A 26997-nucleotide genomic window follows, 5' to 3' on the forward strand; every position below is an offset into this window, starting at 1 on the left:
CAGTTATGCTCTTAAATACAAAGCAGATATACTAAAAAATCCACAGGTGCCTTTACAATTTTACGCATATCAATGTGTCCAGAAGCCTGCCACTGGTAGCTATTACGAATTCATTTTCTAATATACAATATGACATGCCAGATTTTGTGGTGGTGCTGTTTGAGACTGGTCGAGACAACAACCAGCAACAAAATTCAAGTAAGTTCGATAACTGCAATATCAAGAACATATATCTTAAAAACGGCAGAAACGAGGTGTTTCCTAGAGAAAAATATAATTTAGACATGTCCAAGGATGATTTTCTTAAATTATACGAGGTCTACACAGCATACAAAAGAGTCACTACTGGCAATACCGACATGTATTACTCACCCGATGAATTCAAAGCACAGAGACCAATGTTTGTCATCAACACCTCAAAACGCAAGCAGGTTGTAGTTAATGACAGGACAAACATTAAAATAATCTGTGAATTCCATGATATAAGAAACGAAAGAGTCACAGAGCAATTTTAGAAAGCCTCTGCATAATGCATTGTCTTATTACTAGATAAACAAGTTGGGCCTGGTGCCCAATTAAAATATTCGGGTTAACATATTAATACTCTGAACTGACTGTCAAGTATTTTAAGCACACTTGACAGAATATTACACTAAAGGCAATAAGCTCATATGAGCATCTTGGCTTAGTTTTAAGTGTAGCCAAACCAATGCCAAGAGGGGCATATTTTTACGATCCTAAGGACAACAATCTGACAGATGCAGCTTTTGTAAGTGTAGCCAAACCAATCTGGGGGGGGAGTCATACTTTTTACAGGCAATCCCCGAGGGCTTTTTTACTAAATTCTTGGATTCAACAGGTAGGCAATAAGCTTATATAAGCATCTTGACATAGTTTTAAGTGTAGCCAAAACCAGTCTGCGGGGGTTTATACTTTTTATGTCCCAGTAATATCGTATTTTATACTACTAGAAAGTTTTCGTAAAAGAAAACTTGAAACGAAATGCGGAATATATTCGGCTCGAGCCTGGTCTTATATTTTATTTTGGAAATGAATCTCCACAAATAAGAAAAAAATATTAATCATTATACATGTAAAAATTTCCCACAACTTAATTACTGATAAAATTTTATAATAGTTTGTTACATCTCCAAGACTTGTAGTGTCCTATATTATCCGTGGACCGTGGTCACATGGTTATTTCAATAAGTAAAGGAGGATAAAGGGTTAAAACCAAGATTAGGATCGATAAGAACTCAATACTATCTAATTAGGCAGTATTTTGTATTGAAAATACAAAATAGGCATTGCAAGTGTGAATATTGATAGTTTTTTCATCATTTCCCAGCATTAGGCATTAAAAAAGTGGTTATTTTCGAAATAAAATATTCAATTATGACAAAAATAGGCAAAAACGACCTTTATAAAATCCATGAATTCCACTCAGAAATGACCTGAGAGGATATGTTAGGTCGCATCATCAGCATACCTAGGACACATTATTGCATAAAAATCAAACCTCTTAAGTTCAACGCACCCAATTCTTCTCAAAAGTTGTATCTACTGCATGGAATTGTGATGATAATTATATGTAGATTTACGTACATTACTGTCAACCATTATATAAAACCATCGCATCTTCAACAAATACTAAAAATGTAATAAATAATACATAAAATATGTCGTTATATAATTTATTTAGTGCAAAAATATTATGAAAAACAAGTTTACGTCATGTCCAACCCATACAACTTTTACAATCAGGGCAGATGTGCTACCCAGTAACATCACATAGTCGAGTCCAGCAGACTCGAACCTGGTACTTTCATCTCTTCCGGATGTTTCACTAACAGGAACAAACGCACGAGTCAACTTCTTCTTCACAATAACAGTTGCACAAAGTTCCCCATGATGCTGGTCATGCTTCTTTTAGGTACACCAACCCTGCAACTGTATGTTACGAAAGGCGACACTCGTACACTCACGCGAGGTACTCCCCTTAAAAACCTCGAGCACCGAGTGCCTTTGAGAAAAGCACGCTACACTCGACGCAACAGCGTGGCAGCGGTGGCATTGTGCTTGGACATGCGAAGGTGGACACTGGTGCCACTGGAATCCGCTGGAACTGCGGATTCTGAAGGGAAACCTGACATCACGAATGAGCAATTCTACATTCCGGATGACACCTCATGTACAACCGCTCATTAATGACAATGAGAGATGGTTTCTCTACTGAATGGTAGTTCTCCTCCAAAAAGGGCACAGGGGTGATCCATGCCCCCCGACACAGCCTCCCACATCCACCGGCAAACCACACTGGCGGAGAAAACGTGAAAGGTGTTCGCTTGCTTTTTAAGAGTTTTTTTTATTTGTGTAAGAGGAGTTTTCTTGTCTGTTCATTTCTTCATTTTGTGCTTAGATTCAGTATTTGTTGTACATTTGTCTTGATATGCAATTATTAGAGGGATTATTAGAGGATTTCACTTGATATATAAGGCATTTGTTCAACTATAACCTTCACCAGCAACATGATGATAGAAATGAGTATTGTTTTAGTTTGTTTATATAACATAGCATAGTTGTTTCTTTCTTAACGAGGATTGATTGCAGTAATTAGTTTCTTTCTTAACGAGGATTGCAGTAAGTAGCTTCTTATTACCGCTGGCAACTGTATACCAGTCACCATTGATCACCCCAGATGGAGCCTGAAAAATTTAAAAATAGAGATTTTATTTTATAATATTGTTATTATTATCATCTTCATTATAAAATAATAATAATATCAATAACAAACATGTAAGCATGAGCCATAATGTTTATCTTGGACTTCTTTCCTGCTTTCTCAGGAAGGCATATGCGATATAGTAGCATGTTTACGTTGGGGGAAGGGGTCGGTCTTAGTTACGTCATAAGTTTAAAACATAGATACACTTCTGCTTTGTGAGTAGATAGGGGAGTAGGGGAGCTCCAAAAATGTCAACCCAACATTTTTAAGAAATCGACGTAGAGGAAATGTATTTATACATATAAGTATATTTTGGTCTGGACTGTCTATTTTTTTTAGATAATTGCCGATACTGTAGAAATGTTCATGTAGATATTTTTTATCTTCATTCAGTGGAAAATTAGCATTATTTTTTTTTTGTAAAAAATGAAATTTGAGACCTCACTGTGTAAATAAATTTTATGCGTTTTAAGGCCTTAGTTCTGTGTGAAAATACCAAAATTATCGATACGTTTTATCTCGTTTTAAAGCTGAAAAAGTGACAAAATTTGTCATTCATGTGAAAATCACTTTATTTCTACAGTAAGCACACTTTAGGTCCTACTGTCCAATTGAGAGAATATATGTATGAGTTTAAGAAACCCGGTTTTGCATGAAAATACTTGAATTCTTGGGTAAGTTTCATATCGATAACGTGTCTGTATTACTTGGCATTACAACTGGTCTGGTAGAGTTGCGAAAATGGCAACAAATATTAATCTGCAGAATGCCAATAAACCTAATATTCTTATTTCAACGACTGATATTTAAATTTTTGTGGCTTCCAAAGTCAGACACTCTCGTACAATATTAGTCCATAGAATATAGAAATACGTATATAACAATAAGCATGCATTTCAAACTTTTTGTCGCAGGGCAATTTTATCTTATATCAGAGCCAATCTACTGGATATAGTTTCCACCGTGAACGGTCCGCAAACGAATAGACAAAAACTATTCTCTCAAGGGGTCTCGGGCTTCATCCCCTTTTCAGGCACATTGCACAGTGGTTTGGTTCCAATTTTAAACTGTAGGTCCAATTTCGATCAGCATATGTTCACAAGCCTGTTAAACGTGGCGATAGAAGACAGAATATTTGAGTCTTCAACAGTATTAAGCATAAGGCGTGGTAGTTGGGAGGTCCGATCGCGCCTATCACCCTCTCCGTGGATCCGCTATTGTCCTGCAGTTAATGCTTGCGCGCGATTCGCGAATACTAAAGAAAAAGAACACAATCTAGGAGAATAACATTTGCCTATACTCTAAGATTTACCCCAAGCGGAGGAGGTGGGTGACGAATTCAGTGCACACGGCTCCAAATTCTATGACATCCCTGCGTCACTGTCGCTTTGGTGGAAAACTATTTGGAATTCGACCTCAAATCCAGTCTGAGATAGAAATCTACATATCCCACATTAAACAGGGTGGCACACATGTTAAGGGGAGTAGTCTGAGATAGAAATCTACATATCCCACATTAAACAGGGTGGCACACATGTTAAGGGGAGTTGTGGAAGTTACTCGAATAAATTAATTGCCAGCCTGTGTGTCGTAATAGTCGGTATTACGATCTGCGAATCCAGAGGCTTCAGGTTCGAACCATGGAACTATGGATAAATTAATGTGTTTGTAGTATCATCAATTTCAGGCGTTTACCCTCATCGTTGTCATTGAAAAGCGATGTAAATCACAAAAATAGAAAAATAACACGGTGCAAGTTGTTTTTTTTTTCAAGATAACGAAATGGCGTTATTTTAGCTAAAAGAAACAAGTTAATTTATCATGAAAAATAGACAAGTAATTTTAACTGGAGTGCATAATAAACACTTTATCCCCACGAAACACGCACATAGACAAAGGGACGACACTCCCTTCGAATTACGGGTGGCGGAATACAAACAACCCAAGCAACCAATTTCATATTTCAAGTACATGTATGTATGTATGCATATTGCATATTTGTAATTAAGGGAGGATGGATGATAGTTTATATTTTTTTCACACTCACTATGTTGACAATAATGGTCAATACCAGCTCACACAGAGTGCATATTCACATCAATATCAATCAACAGCATAAGTTGCGGCTCAACCTTTGTGGAGGGGGGCAAAACAAATATACACTTTACTTATAAACTTGTCTCTCCCCATGACATCACTCACGATTCTTCATTTATGATCAAGTTCTTCCTCTACCAACGACGGAGGGGTAGCGTCGTCGCCTTGTAATCAAAGGGTTCCGTGTTCGATACCCGGTGGAGGCCCATTGTGATTCGGATACCACATTAAACTGTGGGTCCAGTCCCGATTAGCCCACCTGTGCATAAAATGGACTTAAAACAAGAACTCAACTCAAACTACTCTAAAAGTACAGAATTGAGCATGATAACGCTAGTAAAATATCGTACGTTACTTTTAAAATGTAGCTTACCGCTACACTCATTGATATAATTTCGGAAACTGAATTACCTAATAAATTAGCACGTTAACTATATTACGTTACTTCCAAACTCAGGCTTTAACGGAAAGAGAATAAAATGGAGGAGAATCTTACCAACTCAGTCATTCCAGATGGTGCCAGAAGCTTTCCTCGTAGGTGTTGAAGCCCAGATGTTCTTGGCATGAGGAGCACTGCAGAGAAAAAGACCAGATAAAGCAAATATGAGTTTCCAAACATGAGAAAAAGTTTCAATAATAGGCACAAGGAAGAAGTTAAACGTTACTTTTCCTGAGGGGCGCCGAAACCGGGGGGGGGGGGGGGAGGGCAGGTGGGCCAGGGCCCCAGTTCTCGTTTGGTCCCCTTGTATGTATAATGGGCCCAATGTTAACTTTCATCATAATTTCACAAAATATTATTTGTGTGATGAAAATTTTATAAATTATTTAATGGCATTATTATGCAGAATTCTGCTCTGATGAGCATTTTACTCCATCCCAGTATTTATTTTACCAAATACAGTAAAACCTCGTTAATCCGGACTAATGGGGGGGATAAGTTGACCGGTTTAACGAAAGTCCGGATTAACTGAAATAACCTAAAAGAACAGTAGAAAGAGCATTAAAACTCCGTTTAAAGCCACGTAACTGTAACATAGGAATCTTATTATGCACACAAATTATGTAGTCCACATCTAACTCTAAGTTAACTTGAACTATTGTAATGAATGAGATCACATACTTCTTATGATATGTATTTCAATGAATGCGAGTTTTATTTTTCTACATCTAAAAAACTATCATTCCTTTTTAACCGGTAGTTCATATACGTATATTGGAAACTTCACTTACTCATGGGAAAGGCAGTAGCATTCTTGTCCCCCCTACTGCATGCCCCTTTGGAGAAAGGAGTTGCCGGGAGGAAGGGCTGGAAAGAAAAATATGTACACTTTAGTCAGTCTACTTTACATTATAGAAATCACTACCTAGAAAATAGAGATTTAGCTATTCTATCCACATTGAGAAGCCACGCTCTTAAAAGAAATCAGCACTCCTTAAATGTTAACCTGCATTATCATCTAGTTCATTTTAAAGGTTTTAGAAGCACAAATTTTCCTGCAACATTACAGTAAGTGTAATTTTTTTTCATAAATGTGTAGGTTGATACCAGTATAACTATAGTTATACTGCTCATAACTCTGTTTACTTCCCGCCACTAAGTCAAGTGGTACTGTTGACGATTTACTCACGTCATCTGCTGTTGTGAAGGGAATGCAACATAATTATGTATGAGAGAAGACAACGAAAACAAACATACGAGGGGGGGCTGGAAAGTTCGTGAAATCACCCAGAAGGAATACAGCTGGAACAACCATTTTAATACATTTTTCAAGGTATTCCCCCCGAAGCTCAATACACGTTTCACAACAATGTTTCAACATTTGTAACCCTTTCAAATAGAAGGTTTTGTCCTGCCATGCAAAACAGCCCTCCACCTCCTCAACCAGTGCCTCTTCGGACGGAAAATGTGTGCCCTTGAGAGGTTTTTTGAGGTTTGGAAAGAGGTGATAGTCGGATGGGGCGATATCAGGGGAATAGGGTGGGTGGGGTACACAGGTAAAGCCCAGATCCGCCAGCAATTGCATGGTTTGATGGGCCTTGTGCGAGGGCGCATTGTCCTGGAGAAATTGCACACCACGGCTCACTTTTCCCCGACGTTTTTCCTTCAGAGCCGCCTTCAATTCAATCAAATATTGGGAATAAACAGCAGCACTGATGTTTTCACCCTGTTTAAGATATTTTATGAGGATGACACAGTCCTTATCCCAAAAGACCGATGCCAGAACCTTCCCTGCTGACCTTTGACTTCGGAACTTTTTCGGTCGAGGAGACCCACTGTGGCGCATCTCCATGGGTTGCTTTTTAGTCTGTGGATCATAATGGTGAATACATGTTTCATCTTCAGTCACCAGACAGCGCAAAAAATCATAAGGGTGTTGAAATTTGCGCACGATCTCCCGTGACATCTGCACTCGTGTTCTCTTCTGGTCAGCATTCAGACATTTTGGGTTCCATTTCGCACTGAGCTTCCGCATGTCCAGATACTCTGATATTATGACACCCACACACTCACGCAATATTCCCAGATACGCAGCAATGGTTTTGGTGGATATGCGCTTATCCTCCATGAACATGTCGTGCACTTTGACAATGTTTTCCCTAGTCACTGCACTTGCAGGCCTGCCAGAGCGGGGTTCATCTTCAGTCTCACCATGTCCAGTCCTAAAACGCCTCACCCATTTGGCTACTGTTGTATATCCTGGAGCATGTTTCCCCAAAGTCTCATGCAAAGTTTTATGGATATCCATGGGGGATTTGTCTTGCAACACGAAAAACTTGATGACACTGCGAAGCTCATTCTTCTCAAATTTCCTTAGGTCCTCCGCCATCTCTTCTTACTGAACGTGAAACAAGAAAAATAACAATGACAAAAGGATCATATGCAGGATAAGAGGTTTACAATATATGCTCTTTCTAATGGCTACAACAATTTGTTTCAATTTTTATTTCTTCTGGGTGATTTCATGAACTTTCCAGCCCCCCCTCGTATGAAGTCAGAGATATTATAAATAACAATACTTGCGAAAATTTAAGTAATATCATTAATAGTCATAAATTGTTTTAAACAATCAACGTATCTATTGAAAGTATATATTAGTGAGATTATGCTAAATATAAATCTAAATCTAAGATTGAATTGTTGGATTGCTCAGCGTCTTTTGTTGCAGAAATGGGAGGTGCATAATAGTAGTTCTGATCTTACTTTAAACAGTAGATCAAGTCCTATTTGGTCTCGTAAAAACAAAAAATGGACTCAAAGCAACAAAACAGATTAAATTAGCAGCAGATATACTGATTCTTATTTTTATGAGAATTTGATTCTAACGCATCGTGATATATACGTTAGTATATTTTCTTATTAAAGCAACCGTTACTTTGAAATTACTAGTTACTTATTAAAAATTACTTTCCGATTAATCCTTCTCAATCAAGCAATAGAATTAACACGTCCACAATTTAGTGCATGAGTTGCAGTACAAAACACAAGCAGCAAAGAAAATGTATCACTGTGGCTTGTTGTCAGGTTTTCATTATGCTTTATATGAACATCAATTACTTGATTGTGTAGTTAGATAAACCAAAAATGTTTCGTTCTCTTATCAATAATTTAGTACTATATTGTTTTTATTTCTCCCTCTCCTTTAATCGAATTTAAATGTTTACATTACTCTGGATATTATTAATATGTTGTTTCTGATTCACAATTGCTGGTCCAGAAAACAATTCGCTAAATAAAGGAGACTGAACACCTTTACAAATTTTCAACTCATTCAGTCTGTAAAAAAACCCTTCTAAACGTTTGTGTTCTAAAGTATATGTAAATTCAAGTTTTTTTTCTTTTCATTTGCTTGTTTATTCGTATATTTTATATTGCATTATATCCTAACAGTTCAAATAACCTTGGCACTTCAATTATTCCATGAACATTCTGGCAGCAAAAATGATAAATCTGTCAACTAAAAACATGATTTATAGAAACATTGAAATGGAATCTGAATATTTCCGTTAAAAGACATGCTGCGCGTGTGCAGAATTGGATAATGTTACAATTAAACTAATCATAAAAATATAAGATTGCCATCATACTTACTCTTACTTGACACCTTTGCTATGGTAAAAATTTGTAAAATAAGGGTGAGTCATACACTCTGTAAACATATTCATTTTCCGTCCAATAATGGACGGTTGAGTCTCGTTGGTTAATCTTAGAATCAGTAGAAACATGCAATTGTACGAGTGTATACTGAAGTCATATTAACGTATACTTTTAAAATTCCAGACACAACCCTATCACTAATATAGATTCTATGGGAACGAAATTTTGAGATGTAAAAGATTGTATTATTTATATTTAAGTTACTTGACATTCAAATACATGACTTTCAATGATATCTCCGTCATGTTCAAGCTGCTATACATACATGTGGCGTTGAAGTACTAGCTCCTGTTAAAACCAGAACATATTTTTAATTTTATGGCTATCAAAATTTCGTCTCAAGTATCTGAAATGCTATGGGAAAATATAAATGTGGTACTCTGTTGACAAGATAATGGTGCTGAAATCGAAAAGTTACTATTTTGCCTTTAGTACAGCTTTAATCAGTGGCGGCGATTGGGTTCCAAAACTGGGGGTGGGGGCAAGGTGCCAAAACTGTCCCCCTCGCCCATTTGATCGCCGCCACTGGCTTTAATATACAGACAAAGTGCGTAATACTTTCAGATGAAGAAAGAAAATATGACACTCAGAGGATGGCGCCAGCATGGTATTGCTCGAAGTTTGTTTTAAGTGCACTTGATGCACAGTTAGGCTAATCGGGACAGGACATTAGACTTACAGTCACTCTTTTATTTAGAAACCAGAACTTCGGGGTTGAAGAGATGAAGTAGCATATTTCGGTCTGGAAAGACAGCGGTGATGGACCAATGTTGACGGTGAAATTCATGACACAATAAGAAATCAAAATAGTTTTATTTCACGACTTTCTATGCATTACAAAATATGTTTATTAGTTCATCCACTTGCACCAATTTGTGGTTAATCAACATTTTTCAGTGTTTAATCAACATCTTTCAGTGTTATCTCGAATCTGAACAATTAAGTCCCTACTTATCAGCAAATCTTATCTTTGTAAATACCCATTGTTCAGTTGAAGATAGAAGAGAAGCAGGAAATTTGTTTTACTGGCGTAGCATGTCACGTCTTTGTTGAAAATATGATGAACACGCTGCAGCTTTTATGAATATATCTAAACATTATATTTTGTTTCGATTGTAATTACAGTAAAACCTCGTTAATCCTGAGTAATGGGTGGGGATAAGTTGACTGGTTTAACGAAAGTCCGGATTAACTGAAATAACCTAAAAGAACCGCAGAAAGTGCATTAAAACTCCGTTTATAGCAACAAAATACGTTTATTATGGTATATTTAAAAGGGCATAAGCCTAAATACACTATACAGTACAGTACAAAGTCTGCGGGAAAGAGAATTTCATCAGTGGTTGACTGCCATTTCTTTGGGAAGTTCTCTTGTTGACTTCTAGCCCCATTTAAAACCTTGCATTGTTTTTTTTTTCCTGTCCGGATTAAGCGAAGTCCGGATTAACAAGGTTGTACTGTATAACGTAGCCAGCTGCGGCGGCTGCTGCTTAGGTGGCAAAGTTTGCGCAACCACCACGTATTTCTGGACTTACATAGATAATAAATTAAACTTATTTTGTACAGATTAAGAGTTAGATAATGTAATCATAAGGAAAATATCTTCCCGAACCAGCGGCGGCGCCAGGATTAATCATCTAGGGGTGCTGAGGGGGTGCGGAAAGACATTTAGAGGGTGCAATGCTGAAAATAAAGAAAACATGAAACACGCATGCAACCTCTTAAAACTGGGGGATGGGGGGCAAGGACAGTTTACTTTCCCTTGGTAGATAAGGTTTAGCATAGTGCGGGGGCAAAAATAGCAAAAATATCAAGAGCGAGGGGCAACTGCACCCCTAATCGCCGCCACCGATTAACCTAAATTACTCACTGAAATGAAATTATATGTGTGAAATATATAACTTTAGATTGCCCATCCCCTGGACGTCCATGATGATATGTACGTATTAAGTCTTATACTCCAAGAAAGTGGTCATTCAATGTAAACATTCGGATACACGTTGCAGTCTTATTGAACTATGTAGTGAAATACAAAATGAAATTATCCTTGCCTTTAAAAACAATTTTTGAACCTTTTCAATGTAACCAATGGAGGTACAAAATACAAAGTACATTAATATGTACCTTCCGTCTGCCGCTTCAGGACAAAACGCGAAGTGCACAGAAACTTCGTCTTCGTTAAAATCCCTTCTGTCGCACTATCCCAACGAAATGTAAAATTTCTTCGTGAAATTTTTTGAAAAAGCCTGAAATGGTACGTTTACTAGGCATGTTACGTGGAACAAATACATAGAACGTATTAACAAGAAAACTACCCTTCACGTTACAACTCGCATTAAATACAATTTCCCGAGCACGGCCTGGTGATACCCAAAAGAGGACACCTTTGAAAGCAGCTGAAATGTTTGCTTCACTGCGAGGAAGAACAAGCAAACGGAAAATAAACCGTTTATCAACAATGTACAAAAAAAAACAAAAAAAAACATAACTCCAATTAAGTTATAGGCAATTATCGAAAACTAAACAGACCACTTGAAGAAACAAAAGAAGAAATATTCAAAACAACAATAGTGACGAAATTAAAAAAAAATAATGCTGATCTTTATAGAGGCTGCCGCCAGTACAGGAAAGTATGTATATCGGAATGTCTTTCAGCCTGTTGCATCAGTACCTAACATTCGGGGCTCAATATGTTTCAGTTGAACGTAGGGGTTGCTGAAGGCGGTGCGGAAGAAAATTATGGGGTGCGTAAGCACCCACTCGCGCCCCCCCCCCCCCCCTGGCACCGCACCTGGCCCGAACATTCTCTGTTGTGTGCCTAGGCACGGGATGGAATCCTCCGTCTTTGAGTGCTATGGTGAACTCGGCTTCTACCACTTGAAGAGGGCATTGAAGGGTGTGCACATAGAACAAGAAAAGGGCGAAACCCCCGTAGTAGCCCAACCTCCACTCGCGTACAGTCAGGGGTGTGCACTTAATGCCCTGGTGTCTTTAAAATAAACCAGGGCGTCATATCCTCGGAATTTTACGGTCCCCCCCCCCCGTATTATCTTTTTATAATTGACATTTTTAGGCATTGAAGGCCTACCTATCCTTTTACACGCGTTTCGAAAGCTACAACTTTCTTTTCTTCCCTATCCCAGTGTATGTATCCCAGGGTGTTGCAAGCAGACTTAATTTGCCAGAGTTTCCAACCTCAGAACGTCGAAAGCGTGCACGGATGTGAAACTAACCACATTCTTGCCCCCTGGGCAGGTGCACTGCCAGGGGGGCGCGAGAGGGTGCTTGGGCACCCCCTAATTTTCTTCCGCACCCCTATACAAAATCTATGTTGAAAACATTAATTCTTTCATTGTCATATGTCGTTGTTATGAGATCCCGAATGTTAGGTACTGTAGTGAGACCACTGTTATTGTATACAACAGCGAAGCATTGAAAGAGAAGCCGCATTTTATTTAACTGTACTGTCGGCAATCTACAAAGATCAGAGGCCGTTGTATTTTTCTTTCGTCTGTATTGTTGTTAAGCGGCCTGTTTGTGTATTTCGATATTTGCCCACAGCTCAGTGAGTTCTTTTTTGGCATTGTTGTTAAACGGTTTTATTGTCCGCCTATTTGTCCGCCTTTTCTCCAAGTCGCACTGGAGCCTCGCCCCCCCCCACCCGATGATCCAAGATGGCGCAGTGGTAGCGTCGTTGCCTTGTATTCAAGGGGTCCCGGGTTCGATACCAGGTGGAGGCACATATGTGTATTAAAGAAACTTTGAATATTTACACAATTTAGTGTTAACATGTTGCATATGCATGCTGTTTTTTTTTTTACATCGCTCCATGTTGCATATGTGTAAAACATATGTTGTACATGAAAGTTATACATGTCATATGTACAAAAATAATTATATTCGTCATGCATTTTCTGTCTTTCAAAAATACAGTTTGTGTGCTTGTTTTCAATTATTAGCTAATGTGAAATTGAACGTGTGAAAAAATATTTCAAATCGTTTGTCCAACATAAATGCTTTAGAACCGACTTCTCCCCTTTTTGCATGATTTACGAGGATAATAACGTCTTTGATACTACTACTAAAAAAAAAAAGTAAAGTGCTCCCCTGTGCATAGCACCACGCCATGAAGACGTATAGGGGGTGTGGGGGTAACGCCCCACACTTTCTTGATCCCGGTCGTGAGTGGGGGTGATGTGATCAGCATCACGCCCCTGACCGCCTTTACCCCCCAGGGTTTCCCCCAGGTACCCATGTTATTCGACGCTGGGTGGGCGCCGGGGCCGCTTCCATTGTTAGAAAAGTTCCCGGATTTGAACCGGCCGGGGATCGAACCCGGGACCTTGAGCATGGTAGTCAGACGCGTTACCGACTGAGCCACCGCGGCCACTTTGATACTACTACTACTGCTAATAATAATAATAATGTCATTATTATAATTATTATTATCTTGGTATTTCCCCCCCAGACAAAAATTCGTGGTTGCGCCTCTGCTAAAACATGCATATTTTATGCTTTCTTTATTTTCAACATCACACCCCCTCAGCACCACCAGATGATTAATCCTGGCGCCGCCACTGCCTCTGGGCAGTACGTTCACACAGAAAAACTTATTGTTTATCTGCGGTAGGCTATCATTAACGATTTATGGAACACAAGGCAACTAAATGCCAGCTCTATGAAGGAGTTGAAACCGTTAAGCGATGCGAAGCCAGAGGTCCCAACTTCGAACTCTGGTCAAGATATGAATGTATCATCGTGTTTCTCCCAATTGTCCTTTCATTCTCATCGTCGCGATTACTGAGATTTAAAAAAATTAGATACTCGAGTTTAGACTCTAATTGAAAATTAACCAGTAGACATATGTAAAAGCGAGATATATCAAAATTTAGCTTATTCAATTCTGCGTTTAACCATTTTCCATTCGAGTATGCCTTCGATTTTTTATCGCCGTGAGAACAAAAAAAGTGACGGGTTTTGGTGTTTTTTCAAACAACCGCTCTGTTTGAAGTTTTATAAATAAAAAAACCTTGTGGTCCGATCGTGATTAGATTTGAATATAGTGCAGGTAGAAAGATATCAAACACCATCCTTAATTTTCAGATTTTTTAAATCTGCCCAAAACTGGATCTTATTAATTTTGTAAAACAACTTTTTATTAGACCAGGCCGGCTCGATAGCTCAGTGGTTAGAGCAATGGCACGGTATACCAGAGACCCGGGTTCGAGTCCTGGTCGAGCCTGGATTTTTCGCTGAAAATTTTTACGTAGTACATCTCCTGTGTGTGCCTAATCTACAACTTTTTATTAGTATTGGGTAGTCCTACAAATATGATCCTGGGCTTGTTTTGAAGCTATTTGCAGCTGTTTTTAAAACCAATTATCACATTGCGAAACTGATTTTATACGGATTTTTATTCGACGGAGTAAAGACTGTGTGTTGAACGTGGCGACACCGCTCGCAGTGACAACCAGCAGTTTCCACGGTTTAACGGGCTGCACGTTAGACAGAACGTGCGGTGTTCCTAAGCCCCGCAACAGGTTAAGTTTGCAGAAGATTTTATGTATTGAACCACGCGAGAATGGCGTTCAGCATCTCCCATGCAAGTCTTGCCTCAGCTGCCGAGCTGTTCATATCACAGACAGTGAGAAACTCGGCAGTATTGCACACTCTGTGTGCACCTTTGGGTCTATTATATGCGAAAAGTTGCTGCAAACTTAATCTGTCGCGGGGCTTAAGTGCTAATAAGTTTAGCTAATACTAAATCATGCTGTACCGTAGCCATACTGGGGTCTAGAAGTGCAATATCACCCACTACTTTAGCAAGCGCAATGGCTTAACAGTCGCGGTAGCTCACTCGATGTCGGCCTCCGTGGCGGAGTGGTTAGCACAGCGCGCTATACGAGGCTTGGAGTCCCGGGTTTGAATCCCGGTTAGAACATGGATGCTTGTAATAAAAAAAAGTCGTTAGGGTGTCTGACTACCATGCGAGAGACCCAGATTCGATCCCCGGCGGGGGAGAACCGGTATTTTTTTCACGCGGCTCCGGCGCCCACCCCGCTTCGTATAAAGTGGGTACCTGGAGGAAACTCTTGGAAGGGGGTTAAAGGCGGCCAGGGGCGTGGTGCTGATCACATCACCCCCACCTTCTGCCGTGATCAAGAAAGTGTGGGGCACATACGCCTTCATAGCGTGGTGCAAAGCACAGGGGAGTTAATTACTTTTAATGTCTATATAAATATTTAAAATATTAGGAGATAGAAACCAATCTTGCTGTGTTTCTCACGGAATCCAGATTGCAGATTTTCTTACCGGATCGGGGATAAGAAAAGCGCAATATCACGAGTATGGTATTTGAAACATTTCCAGTGGGGAAAGATATCCAGAAACCCGCCGTGGTCTAGTAAAGGCGACCTCCGTGGCAGAGTGGTTAGCACAGCGCGCTGCAATGCCAGGGTTCCCGGGTTCGAAACCCGGTTCGGTCATGGATATTTGTGTTTGTCTTCATGACAATGCAGAGAATATAGAGAAAATTGAAGAAAGAAGTGAACAACAGGAAAATACGATCGATCAGGGGCATTCCTTTACATTGAAAGAAAAAAATCAGTTGAGAGTCTGCCATGCGAGAGACCCGGGTTCGATTCCCGGGCTGGGTGATCTAAGGTCGGAATTTTGCCGGCCTTGTCCCCGTAATCTGGGGCTCACCCAGCCTCAAATCAATGGGTACCTGGGGGCAACCCAAGGGAATAAAGGCGGCCCGAGCGCGGTGCTGATCACATCACCTCCAAAATTGGCGAGATCGATAATATGTTGGGGCCACACCCACATATCCCCTAAATGTGCCTCCATGGCACAGTACTATATGCACGGGGAACTTTACTTACTCTTGACTTGAAGCGTCAGAATTTATCTAAATTACAGTAGCCTCCCCCCTCCCTCAACACACACATACACCGAGCCAAAAATTAGCAGTCAGAGTGGAATGCAGCAGAGAGGGAGAATTTCCCCTCATCCCCCTTCAAATTCCACCCTGGGTACCAGTTATTTGTTTTATTATTCATCAATAAGTTTTGCGAAAAATACAAATCCTGGATAATATTTTTCGAATGAAAAGTGGTCCGTATCTATTGATAAATATTGCTATTGTTATCATAATTAGGCATAATTGAGTTCTATTAGGCGAGATATAACACAAATACACGTGTGCAAAAAGAACAGTGGTAGTTTTTGCATATTCTTGATGTGTAAATTGTTAATCTATATACTATTAACCCTTAAAACAAACATCATTGTAACTAAAAATTAAACTATTGCCTTACAGTTCTAAGTATCTTAGACCAGTAAAACATCGTTAATCCGGACTTCGCTTAATCCTGACAGGCAAAAGGGGGGGAAGCAGAATGTGGCTGTACGGTATTTACGTACTGCATTGTCGTATTGCTTTACATTTTACTGTACAGTATAGTGTATTTAGGCCCATGCCCCTTAAATACACCATAATAAACGTGTTTTGTTGCTATAAACGGAGTTTTAATGCACTTTCTACTGTTCTTTTAGGTTATTTAAGTTAATCCGGACTTTCGTTAAACCGGTCAACTTATATTAGTCCGGATTAACGAGGTTTTACTATAACATTAAATCTTATGATAGGAAGCGGGATTTAATTGTCCGAATGACTGTTCAATGTTTTCTTTTAGTAGTTAAGATATGGGAGACTACATGCTTTAATTCCATTTCCTTTGGGGGGGGGGGAGATAAAAAAATATTTTTCTTCTGCCGGGATAAAAGCTTTTGTCGGACAAAGGGAATCTCCGGCATCTCTCCCCTCGTTAATTCGCACACGGCCTCTAAACTCGATAATCCAAGTTCTACGCCCGTAAATTTATCTCTCAAGTTCAAACAGTTGCAGTTCGTAGAAGTAGATTTAATAATATAAAAACATGTTTTTCCATCCACATTATTTAGAAATTTAAACATTTTCTTAAGCTAAAAATCTGGCATGCTTTCAATGTAGTGATTTTGTGTAAGAGGTTTCAAGTAGTCTTTATGGTAGCGTCGTCGCCTTGTAATCAAGGGGTCCCGGGTTCGATACCCGGTGGAGGCACATAGTGTTTCGGATTCCACTTTAAACTGTAGGTCCAGTCCCGATTAGGCTTACTGTGCACAAAGTGGACTTAAAACATCAACTCATACCAAAAACTCAAGTAGTCTTTATTTTCGAAATTCGTGAAGGTAGAGAACACTTTCCGAGCTAATTTGAAAGTTAGAAGGAATGAACTAGTGTTGGGCGATATGTCGTCCAAACGATGTATCGCGATATTTTAAAAAAAATCGTCCTAGCTATATCAACTACGGGATATATCGTGACGATATTTTGGCGAAATATATCGTGTCGGCGAAATATAGTCACCATATTTTGGCGATATATATCGTGTTATCGATATATCGTCACGATATTTTAACGATATGTATCGTGTCAGTGATATATCGTCACAAAATTTGGCGACATATATCGTGGAGACGATATCGTCGATATCACGATACGGAAAAAATATCGTATCGTATCCTCTGTGACGATATTTTCTTGACGATATATCGCGATATCAAATTTCCGATATCGTCCATCCCTAGAATGACAAGTCAAGTGAAGTAGATTCAATTTGTTCAGAGGTTATACGTTTATTTTGAAAAACAGTACCAGTGTTTTGTCAGTAAAAGCACACACATTTCTGAAAGTTCAGAAAAATTCGCCGAATCAATCTCCCCCCCTCTCGCACACGAGATTTTTAAAGTTAACTTTGAACCCCTTCAAATGAAAAATGTTCCAATGCCATTGCAGATTAAGTTAGTCAGCAAAGAATAGAAAATACGTTTACTTACCAAGAGAGCTGGTGCCCGTCTGGAACGAGTCGATCGTTTCACTTTGCTTTATCGAACAGCCGTTGCAACCAGTTGTAGCCACGTCACGATTGCAGCTGCAGCGAATTGACAAAGACCACGTCAGGTATTGCGTCAGCCACCAGAAGCTTATTTGCTAATTGTTGCATCGTCTGGAGCAATGCACTGGTACGGCAAGCTATAAGGACCACCAAACCAGGATACTTGAATCAGTCTTGTCTCGTCAATAAATTAGTGTTTGGCTCGTTTCTAAACTCTGTCTCGTCTCGAAACGTCCATTGTACTTTGCAATTAAACAACGTGTATAATATATTTATAAATAATCACACCATACAGGGTGTCTACAAATGAGTTTCATGAGTAGATAACTCCGACTCCTTCTCCGTGGCCGTGCGGTCTAAAGCGCTGTGCTTTGGGCTCCGACTGCCGGACGGCATGGGTTCGAGTCCGACTGGGATCAGTCTCTGGGTTTTCGACCTGTGGCAACCCACCATCGTGAGGAAATTGGGGAGCTACGAGTGAGTAGCGTAACCTGTTCTGGGAACTCTGTTATAAAGGCTGGGGGTTCGACGTGATGACCCCACATCACCACATTGCACATTTGCCGGTTGAAGAACTCCTCACCTCTAGGTAGGATTGTGGGAGGGAGACTGGCAGACGGGAGATAGGCCAAGGCCCTTCAAGGAGTGTAGAGCCACGGGTTATTTAAATCTCACCATTGCTACAACGTAATCAATGACTAACGCTTTGGTTTTTTAGTTAAGGGATCCCGGTTTGTTCCCCGGTGGAGGCACATTCCAAGTCTCGATTAGCCTCTGTACCAGTTTACTAATCTCCAACCGTGCTCGGTCTCGGTTTCCTCTACACGGATATCTGCTTTGCTCCTGGTCTTGCCTCGTTCTCGTTTCAATTTATAAATGGTGGTATCCTTCCTCAATCATGTCTCGAATTATAATATCGAAAACGTTAATATTTTGTAATATATCTTAATAACCACAGAACTTTCAACAAATTACTGTTTGACGTAGGAATATTGTCAATAACAGTGACATTTGTATTTACAAGTGCCGCAGGGAAATAATCACAAAGAGATTGCCACGCCACACTGCTTAGAACATGACATAAATGCTCAATTTGCTCTTTCTCCAGTGATATCTGTAAGGTGCCTTAGTGTAAGGACGGTTAGAAGCTTTATTTCAAAATCGTATCGTCCAGTCGGTGGAATAAAAAATGAACTTCATATTTATTATATAATTTGAGCTTGAGTTTTTAAGTCCATTTTATGCACAGGAAGGCTAATCGAGACTGGACCTACAGTTTAGGATGAAATGCAAGCCACTACGTGCTTCCACCGGGTATAGAAACCGGGACCCCTTGATTATGAGGCAACGACGTTTCCACTATGTCATCTGGGAGGCCCCTATGGTTTTAAGGGCACATTTCATAACTTATTTAGGTTGGATTGATGGCTTTCTTAGGCCGTATTTGAAAAAAAATGGCTCTTGAGAACAACGGACTGGTGCCTGAATTTCTAATTTTGTCTACCCCTGTAGCTATACACACACGCGCGCACGTGATTTTATTAACTCTATAGATTCACTTTTGCACAATCGCTAATTGTTAAAAAAATATACGCGTATATTTATATAGGACTATATATTTCTCGCTTTTTATGCACATAGTTTGAGCCTATTACGGTTCTTCCCATGTTATATTTATTTAGTTTTGAAATTCTGAAGTGATACATTACTGGTTGCAGAAGGCAGCCATAACCACGCTGCACGGGGGTTAACTTCGACTTTACTCGCCGATCTCGATCCCTTTTCCCCCGCTGCTCACAATTGGGCGCCCTGTTGAGGAAAATTGTCACCGAACTCTTGACAGTCCCAGCTCATCCCTGAGCTCACAAGTGCCGTAAGACACAACGAGATCCGAGACAAGAAGACACGGAGAACTGCCGGCCCCCGCGGCGGAGTGCTTAGCACATTGCGCTACGACGCCAGGGGTCCGGGTTCGAATCCCAGCCTGGGCATGGATGTTTGTGAATGTCCATTCATCATATCATCCCTCATCCCATCTCCGCAATTAGCCAAAAGTGGCACAAAATGCGAAGTAAAATAAAGCAAATGAATCAATCAAGACGTGGAGAACTAGGATCAAAACTACCAGTAACGATGGCTAGAAACCGTAAAGGATAGGCGTTGTGAGCCAAGAGTAATCGGCAATGACAACATTTGAAATGGCTTTGGGGTGAATGGAAACTGCATTGCAAATGAGAAATCACTAGAATAATGGTCCCAATTCAAATTTTGGGTCGATTGTCTCGAGGAAGGTTTCTGTTAGCATTGCCTTCCATTATATTGTTATATAGTTTTGATGAAGTATTTGAAATGAGTTGCCATTTTCGTTTATGAACTTATTACATTAACCCAACATGCCAGACGTTTCGAGTGGACTGAATCCCCTAACCCCACCCCCTCCTTTAATACGACCGTGGAGGACCTTTGTTGCTTTACATCCTGCCTTTCTTTCATTCTCTGGTTATCTCTTGCTTTTTTCTTTCATTCGCTAGTTATCTCTCTCTCTCTTTTTACAATTATTTATTTATCTTTTTTCTCCCTTCGTTCGTTCAGTTTATCTCTTCTGTCGCTTTCTCTTCCCTCTCTTTCCTTTCCTCTCTGTTTTCTATTTTTATCTTTCTTTCTCTATATTGTGGAACGATTCAAGGCATCAATATATTTGCCTAGTTCACTCTCTTGTCTCTCTCTTCATCTCTCTTTTCTCTACCTACTTTTCTTTTTTCTGAATAAATTAATTTCCGTTAACTTCCTCCATGAAGTTGTACCGATGCGTATCTCTGATCAGTTGTAATGCTGTCTGTCGCGTTCCTCATTTGACAGTGCATACGTCACGTCCAACTTTATTGTTGAAGATTTTGGAGAGAATTCGGCATCATCAACAGGTTATGCACACCTGCTGCAGATGCAGTAACCCATAGCAACGAACATAAACAATCCTGGGCCGATATGAGAATTTGCAATTTGCGTCACTCAGTTTTGCTTATTATTATAGTGATGACGTTGTGTGACTCAACGGAAGCGAAATTTGTCACATTATAATGCGATCAATTTTGTTGTGGTATCATAAATTATATGATGCTAACATCGGATATGCAAGCATGGATGTCCGAAGGGGGGGAGTCACAGTCCTCCCCTGGAAAATGAATGTAAAAATATATATTTCACACATAATTTCATTTCAGTCACAGAATTGATGTTAATTACTATAAGGGTGTTGAAGGAACATGATAATTTCAGATTAAAGCGGTGTTTTTTGAGGGGGGATCACTATTATGAGGAAAAATATGCCTAATTTGCTCCCCCTGCAGAAAATTACCTTGCTTGCCCCTCCCTGGAAAAAATCCTGCGGACGCCCATGTATGCAGTGGTTAGTAAAGTATCTAAAAATTGTTTTAAGGTTTGCAGTTAGTGTTTTATGCTTTGCAGAGACATCTCTACTTGACCCTTTGATTCTCTATATTTCAGCATGGAAGATAGTCCACTACATTTATTATGTCTTTAAACCTTTCTTCTGACTCTACGTTCGCACCTCCTTTGCTCTTCTTTCCCACTCCGTTCTTCGATTCTTATGCATCGACAGTAGTGTTACCAGAGAATGTGGCTGTTAATGAATCCCTCTTTCCTTGAACTTCTGTTTATCAATTCATTCCCCTCTCTCCCTCTGCTTCTTACTTTCTGCTTCTTTCATCATCTCTTTTTCCTTCATCGCCTGTTTACTTCCTTCTTCCTCCATACCTCTCCATCTATTTCTTTACATTTTTCATTCTACTATATTTGCCTTTCTTTTAACATCTGTTTTCTCCTTTCTATCTTTCTTCCTTTAATTCCTCTTCCTTCTTGTCTCTAGATCTTTCATTCTTATTTCTTCCTCTTTCGTTCAACATCTATTTATTTCTTTATCTCATCCTCTATTTACTTATTTCTTCTCTCTCTCTCTCTCTCTCTCTCTCTCTTCATCAGTTTCTCTATATTTTTCATTCTCGTACCTTTCTCTTTCTATCATCATGTGTTACTTTATTTCCTCTTTACTACCCTGTTTATTTCTTCTTCTATCTCTCTTTGTTATTCTATATATACGTATATCTACATTTTTTATTCTTCTATATTTCTCCTCCTTTCATAATTTGTTTCTTTATTCCTTCTTTGGTGCTTTTCTTTATCTCATGTTCAATTTAGGAATGCCTTTCTTTCTCTCTTCCTTTTATAGCTTTGATTCTTCTACCTTTCTCTTTCTTTCAAATTCTGTTACTTTATTTCCTTCTCTCAATCTGTGTGTATTTCCTTATTTCTCGATATATCTGTCTGTTTCCTGTTTCTCTACCTCTTTTATCCTTCCACCTCTGTGTGCTCTCTGCTCTCTCTCCCCCTTTCCCTCTCTCTCTCTCTCTGTCTCTTTATTCCAACAACTGCCCTGTCTGTTTGACTTCAGTCAAAGGTAATTTTGGTTCTCGAGATCAGTGATAATGTCAGAGATGCCTGTGACAATTGGAAGGCGACGTGTTGGAATGGTCCTTTGGAACACTTCTGTTGTTACAGGACAACCGACTTGTTGCTCATGCGGACTGGCAGTGAATGTTATCACTGCTATGACAGACTGCCATTTTCAGCTGTAACGTATTCTGTAAAGCACTCATGGAATTATACGTTTGTCAATACATCGTACACAAAACAGCACATGGGGGGCCGCACCGATGGCGCATTTGTCGTCGCCTTATAATCAAGGGGTCCCAGGTTCGACTCCCGGTGGAGGCACATAGTGGTTCGGATCCCACTTCAAACTGTAGGTCCAGTCCCGATTAGCCTTACTGTGCATAAAGTGGACTTAAAACACTAACTCAATCAATCAATAAAAAACCGGACATGGTGCTTAAATCTTTATGTTCACAGTGTTGCCATCTAAAGGGAAATTTACCCATACAAAGGAAATTTCAGGCAAAATATTGAGTGCATAGGGGAAAAGATAAATTTGAAGATATCCGTGTTATATAATAAATTCAAGCTCGTGTGAACTACATATTCTTTTCCTGGTCCAATTAATATCTCCAAAACAAATTATGATTAAAATTTGGCTTGGAAACCAATATCGTTCCATCTCTGTCTCACATTTCCGCGCAAGTTAAAAATACGGACATTTGCGCGTAAGGTGACCCTTCTCTGCCATTTTGTACGAGACTCTTAAGGCCATTCCCTACCCCAGGGAAGATTTGAGCATTTTTCATGTAAACTTATGGGGTCACTTTGTTCACGATTATCTCTAGAACCATTAGACAAAAAGTTGTCAGATTTTAATTGAACACTGAGAAAGTATGTTTCTAGAGAACCACTGATTCATATTTTCATTTGCTGCATCAACGTCCCGAAAATTAATTATTTCATTTTTACTGCTATAATATTTAATGGATTTTTATTTTTCACTTTTCTTGACACGGCAACACTGAAGAAAGCCCAGTCGGCCCTTCACGAAACCTCGTTCACGAGTAATGAGCAGTAAGGAGAGGGGAGAGATACACGAGGAGATCTCACCAGATATTTTCGAGCTGCATAAATCGGTTTGGGGTATAAATATCAGCAGCAAAAAAGTGTTCAAGATAGAATCACTTATAATAGTCTGGAGTGTGAAATTTCTCGAAGTGTGGGGATGGCGAGAGTATGCTGTAAAGCACTGCTGTTCTCAAGGAGGGGTTGAGGGCGGCATATTCCACAATATCTCAGACGTCAAGAAGAGGAATGCATTACATACAAATATTGTGGTCTCTATCGTTTCCCATATTTTCTTTGTATAGATATATTTTTAGACATCCTGTAGTGTAGCGTATCTATCGACGGCTGGTAGTTGTACGCCAGAGCTGAAGTTCGCTTCTGTTGGGTCCCTAGTCACGTGGGCATCAAGGGGAACGAAGCAGGTGATGCTGGCGCTAAGTCTGCTGATGTAGACGGCGAGGTTCTCGTCCACCTTCTCCCAGCTATACCCTGCCTCAGCTAACTGTGGAGCAAGGCCTCGCATAGCGTCAGAGAAGCGAGGGAAATCGAGTGGCCAGAGCGAAGCAGTGAAGGCTGCTGGGAAGGCAGTCGCTTTCCCCCACTCCAAGCAATTCCCTTCCTCTCACGTGTTCATTGGTGGAGCCGTCTCCCGTCACAACTTGCGCAGAGACTTGATTTCGTTTAACTGCTCTACAGTTAGCTGGGACGGAGTATAGGGACCTTCAGAATGTTTTTCGTTTTCCCATTCTTAACACGTGGCAAGTCTAGTGAGATGAGATAAGAGGAAACAAGCTTTGAGCTATCAAGCCCATCCATCACTGGTGCTTGGCCTTCCTCTTCCCGTTCCTCCCGCCTAGAAGAAGTCGCCTTAACGCGGCTCCGAATTGGACACAGCCGTCTCACAGATCGTCATTTGCTGCAAGGACTGGACCCTCTGATGTGCAACATTGTTTTAAGTGTTCCGCACATTCTTCTCGAATGTATCGATTTCAATTACCTCAGACAGGGTTTTACCCTTCACAACGATTTGTCATCTATGTAGGGAGACGATGACAGTGTTTTATTTTAGCCAATGTTTTTCAGAAGATATTTCTGAGGCAGTTTTTGAATTATCACCTTTTTTAATGTATGGTGTTTGTCCTATACAGATACATTTACAATCTGCATATTTAACCTTGCTCTTTACGCCCCCTTTTTAATTTTGAGGTAAGGGTTTTAGATAAGGGCATCTTCCACGCATACACTGAACAAGGACGTATTTAGGGGATCCAGGGGGTCCGGACCCCCTCCGAAAGAATTACCAAGTTACAAAAATAAGATACTGAAAATGTACTTTTCAGCATAATACTGTACTCGATTGTACTAAAATTGATGGTTGTCTTATTTCGTATGAACTTGGAAGGCAAGGGTTAATATTATATTTATTTATTTATTTATTATTATTATTATTTGGATCACACTGCTTTGAAGAAAAGTACTGAAGACGATTTATGCACACTACTACTTATGATGATATGCACAAAATATTAATCAGGAACTTTACTATTTTTATTATTCGATAAATATTTAATTCTTTATCTATTTGACATTAATTTACCTTGTTTTTTATACAAAATGTCGCAATCTTAAGTACACGCAAGCTAGATAATAAAGATATGATGTTATATCTATATTCTTATAAGTACCATCTTTTTACGTATTCATGTAATAATAGAAATGCAGTATTAATAAATTTACATATTTTAATTATAATTTAATATAATTACAACCTAATTCTTTTAATTTAAACATTTATATTATTATTATTATTATTATTATTATTGAAAAACTTGGTTCGGACCCCCCCCCCCCCGAAATATATTTCTAGATACGTGCCTGCCTGACACTGAAGGGTGCAAAATGGCACGCATGCCGACGCAACCGAAATTTTAATCAGTCAATTAATTAGTAAGCCACTGATCAACACATGATAAATAAAAGCAGTACAAGGTTTTCATTGTTAGGCGCATCTTCTTGAATGTACAACCAACCATCATCAACTTCGTCGAGTAGGAGATGAGTTAACGCAGCACACATTCGAACACGAAGTCTTACATCTTTCCTCTCCTTTACTAGTCCTTATGGTTGCAAATGTTGATGTGCCTGGAACCGTCTATTATCTAGCTTTCCCTTCCCCCATCGTTGCAGAAATCGCGCGTATTTCTTTCATTGTTTCCTTATCTATCTATCTATCTATCTATCTATCTATCTATCTATCTCTCTTTCTTTATTTATTTTACTTCCTCTGAAACTTTCATTCTCTTTCCCCATGTCCTATTTTCCCTTCTTCCTTCTTCTCTCTCCCTCTCTTTCTATCTCTACCATTCTTCCCAGTTCACTATCTTTCTCTTTTTTCTCTGTTTTCTATTTTTTCTCAACAAATTAAATCCGTTAACGTCGTGCATCAAGTTCCAGTAATTCCTTTCGAATGAATGAATTATTGAATGAATTAAAATTTTTGTGTGCGTTGGCACACTTGGACACTTGGGTATTACCCCGTACATTCCGAAGGATACGTGGAAAAGCCCGCATCTAAAATCCTTACTTAGATTTCATAGAGTAAATGTAAAGAATTTCTTGAGAATTGTTAAAAATACACAATACATTAAAAAGATAATGCACTAAGAAAACTTTTTCAGAGTTTACTTTCTCTTGGTTGACAAGGTTAGCGGAAGGGAAATGTGGTAAAATGTTGGGGGGGGGGGGCAATTGCCGCAATCGCCGCCACTAGAAGTATGTTCTCTGTAGTAGAAGTTGTAATTTAAAATTATTCAACCCTAAAAAAATAACATAGCTTTAAACTATGTATTACACATTAATCTAATTAAAATTTACAAAAAAATTATAAAACCCGACTGATATCTTGGAAAGAAATTAATTAGAATTTTACTTTTCTTGCTAAGGAAAGTACCTAGGAGTCACTTAATGACTTGAAAATCTTAAAAGGGAACAAGGGTCGAGTAACACCTTGCATGTTTTCATTTTCCCCCTTACGTCTGCCAAGTGCAAATTTCTCCGTCTCATATTATCAGTTGTCTTATATATATATTTATATATATATATATATATATATATATATATATATATATATATATATATATATATATATATATATAAACCCTGAATGACACACTCTGCGCATGGCGTCCTAGGCTTCAACTACCTTAACCTACTCCTTGCTACACGCCAGAACCGGACGAAATTATCTGTCGATTCTCAAATTTCAAACAATTTAGAACATCGTAATCCATTATTAACCGAACCTTAACATTTACAGTTCTTCCTTGCAACAATGTACCACACAGCAATGACATGTTAACCGTTTCCCTAGAGCTTATATCTCCAAAATGGCCACACAAATAAATCATTGACTGAATAGAAAATGTATTGACTTTTCACAGTCAGAGAGAAGTCGAAGCAAAATTCAATCAACAAGGAAAACAAAGTAAGTATGGCTTGACAAAAAGCGCCAAAATTCGCTGTTTCAAATTGTACATAATATGGGCTATCATTACAAGTGA

General features: G+C 39.2%; 1 long non-coding RNA gene and 1 other non-coding gene across 3 annotated transcripts; one reads left to right on the plus strand and one right to left on the minus strand.

Moving 5' to 3' along the window:
- Positions 1 to 1678: 1678 nt before the first annotated feature.
- LOC145993866 (uncharacterized) lies at positions 1679 to 17955 on the minus strand. 2 transcript variants are annotated; one of them, XR_014442300.1, is made up of 5 exons: positions 17859 to 17942; positions 8913 to 8930; positions 6053 to 6128; positions 5319 to 5395; positions 1679 to 2705 (listed from the first exon to the last, which is right to left on the minus strand). It is a non-coding gene; the product is annotated as an uncharacterized LOC145993866 (long non-coding RNA). The 2 variants fall into 2 exon arrangements; XR_014442299.1 differs by lacking the exon at positions 8913 to 8930 and having other exon boundaries at positions 17859 to 17955.
- TRNAT-GGU (transfer RNA threonine (anticodon GGU)) lies at positions 14149 to 14220 on the plus strand. The gene has a single exon. It is a non-coding gene; the product is annotated as a tRNA-Thr (tRNA).
- Positions 17956 to 26997: the final 9042 nt, after the last annotated feature.

The sequence above is a fragment of the Lepisma saccharinum genome, chromosome 10 (assembly GCF_977018435.1).
Source record: "Lepisma saccharinum chromosome 10, izLepSacc3.1, whole genome shotgun sequence".
NCBI classification, from domain to species: domain Eukaryota; kingdom Metazoa; phylum Arthropoda; class Insecta; order Zygentoma; family Lepismatidae; genus Lepisma; species Lepisma saccharinum.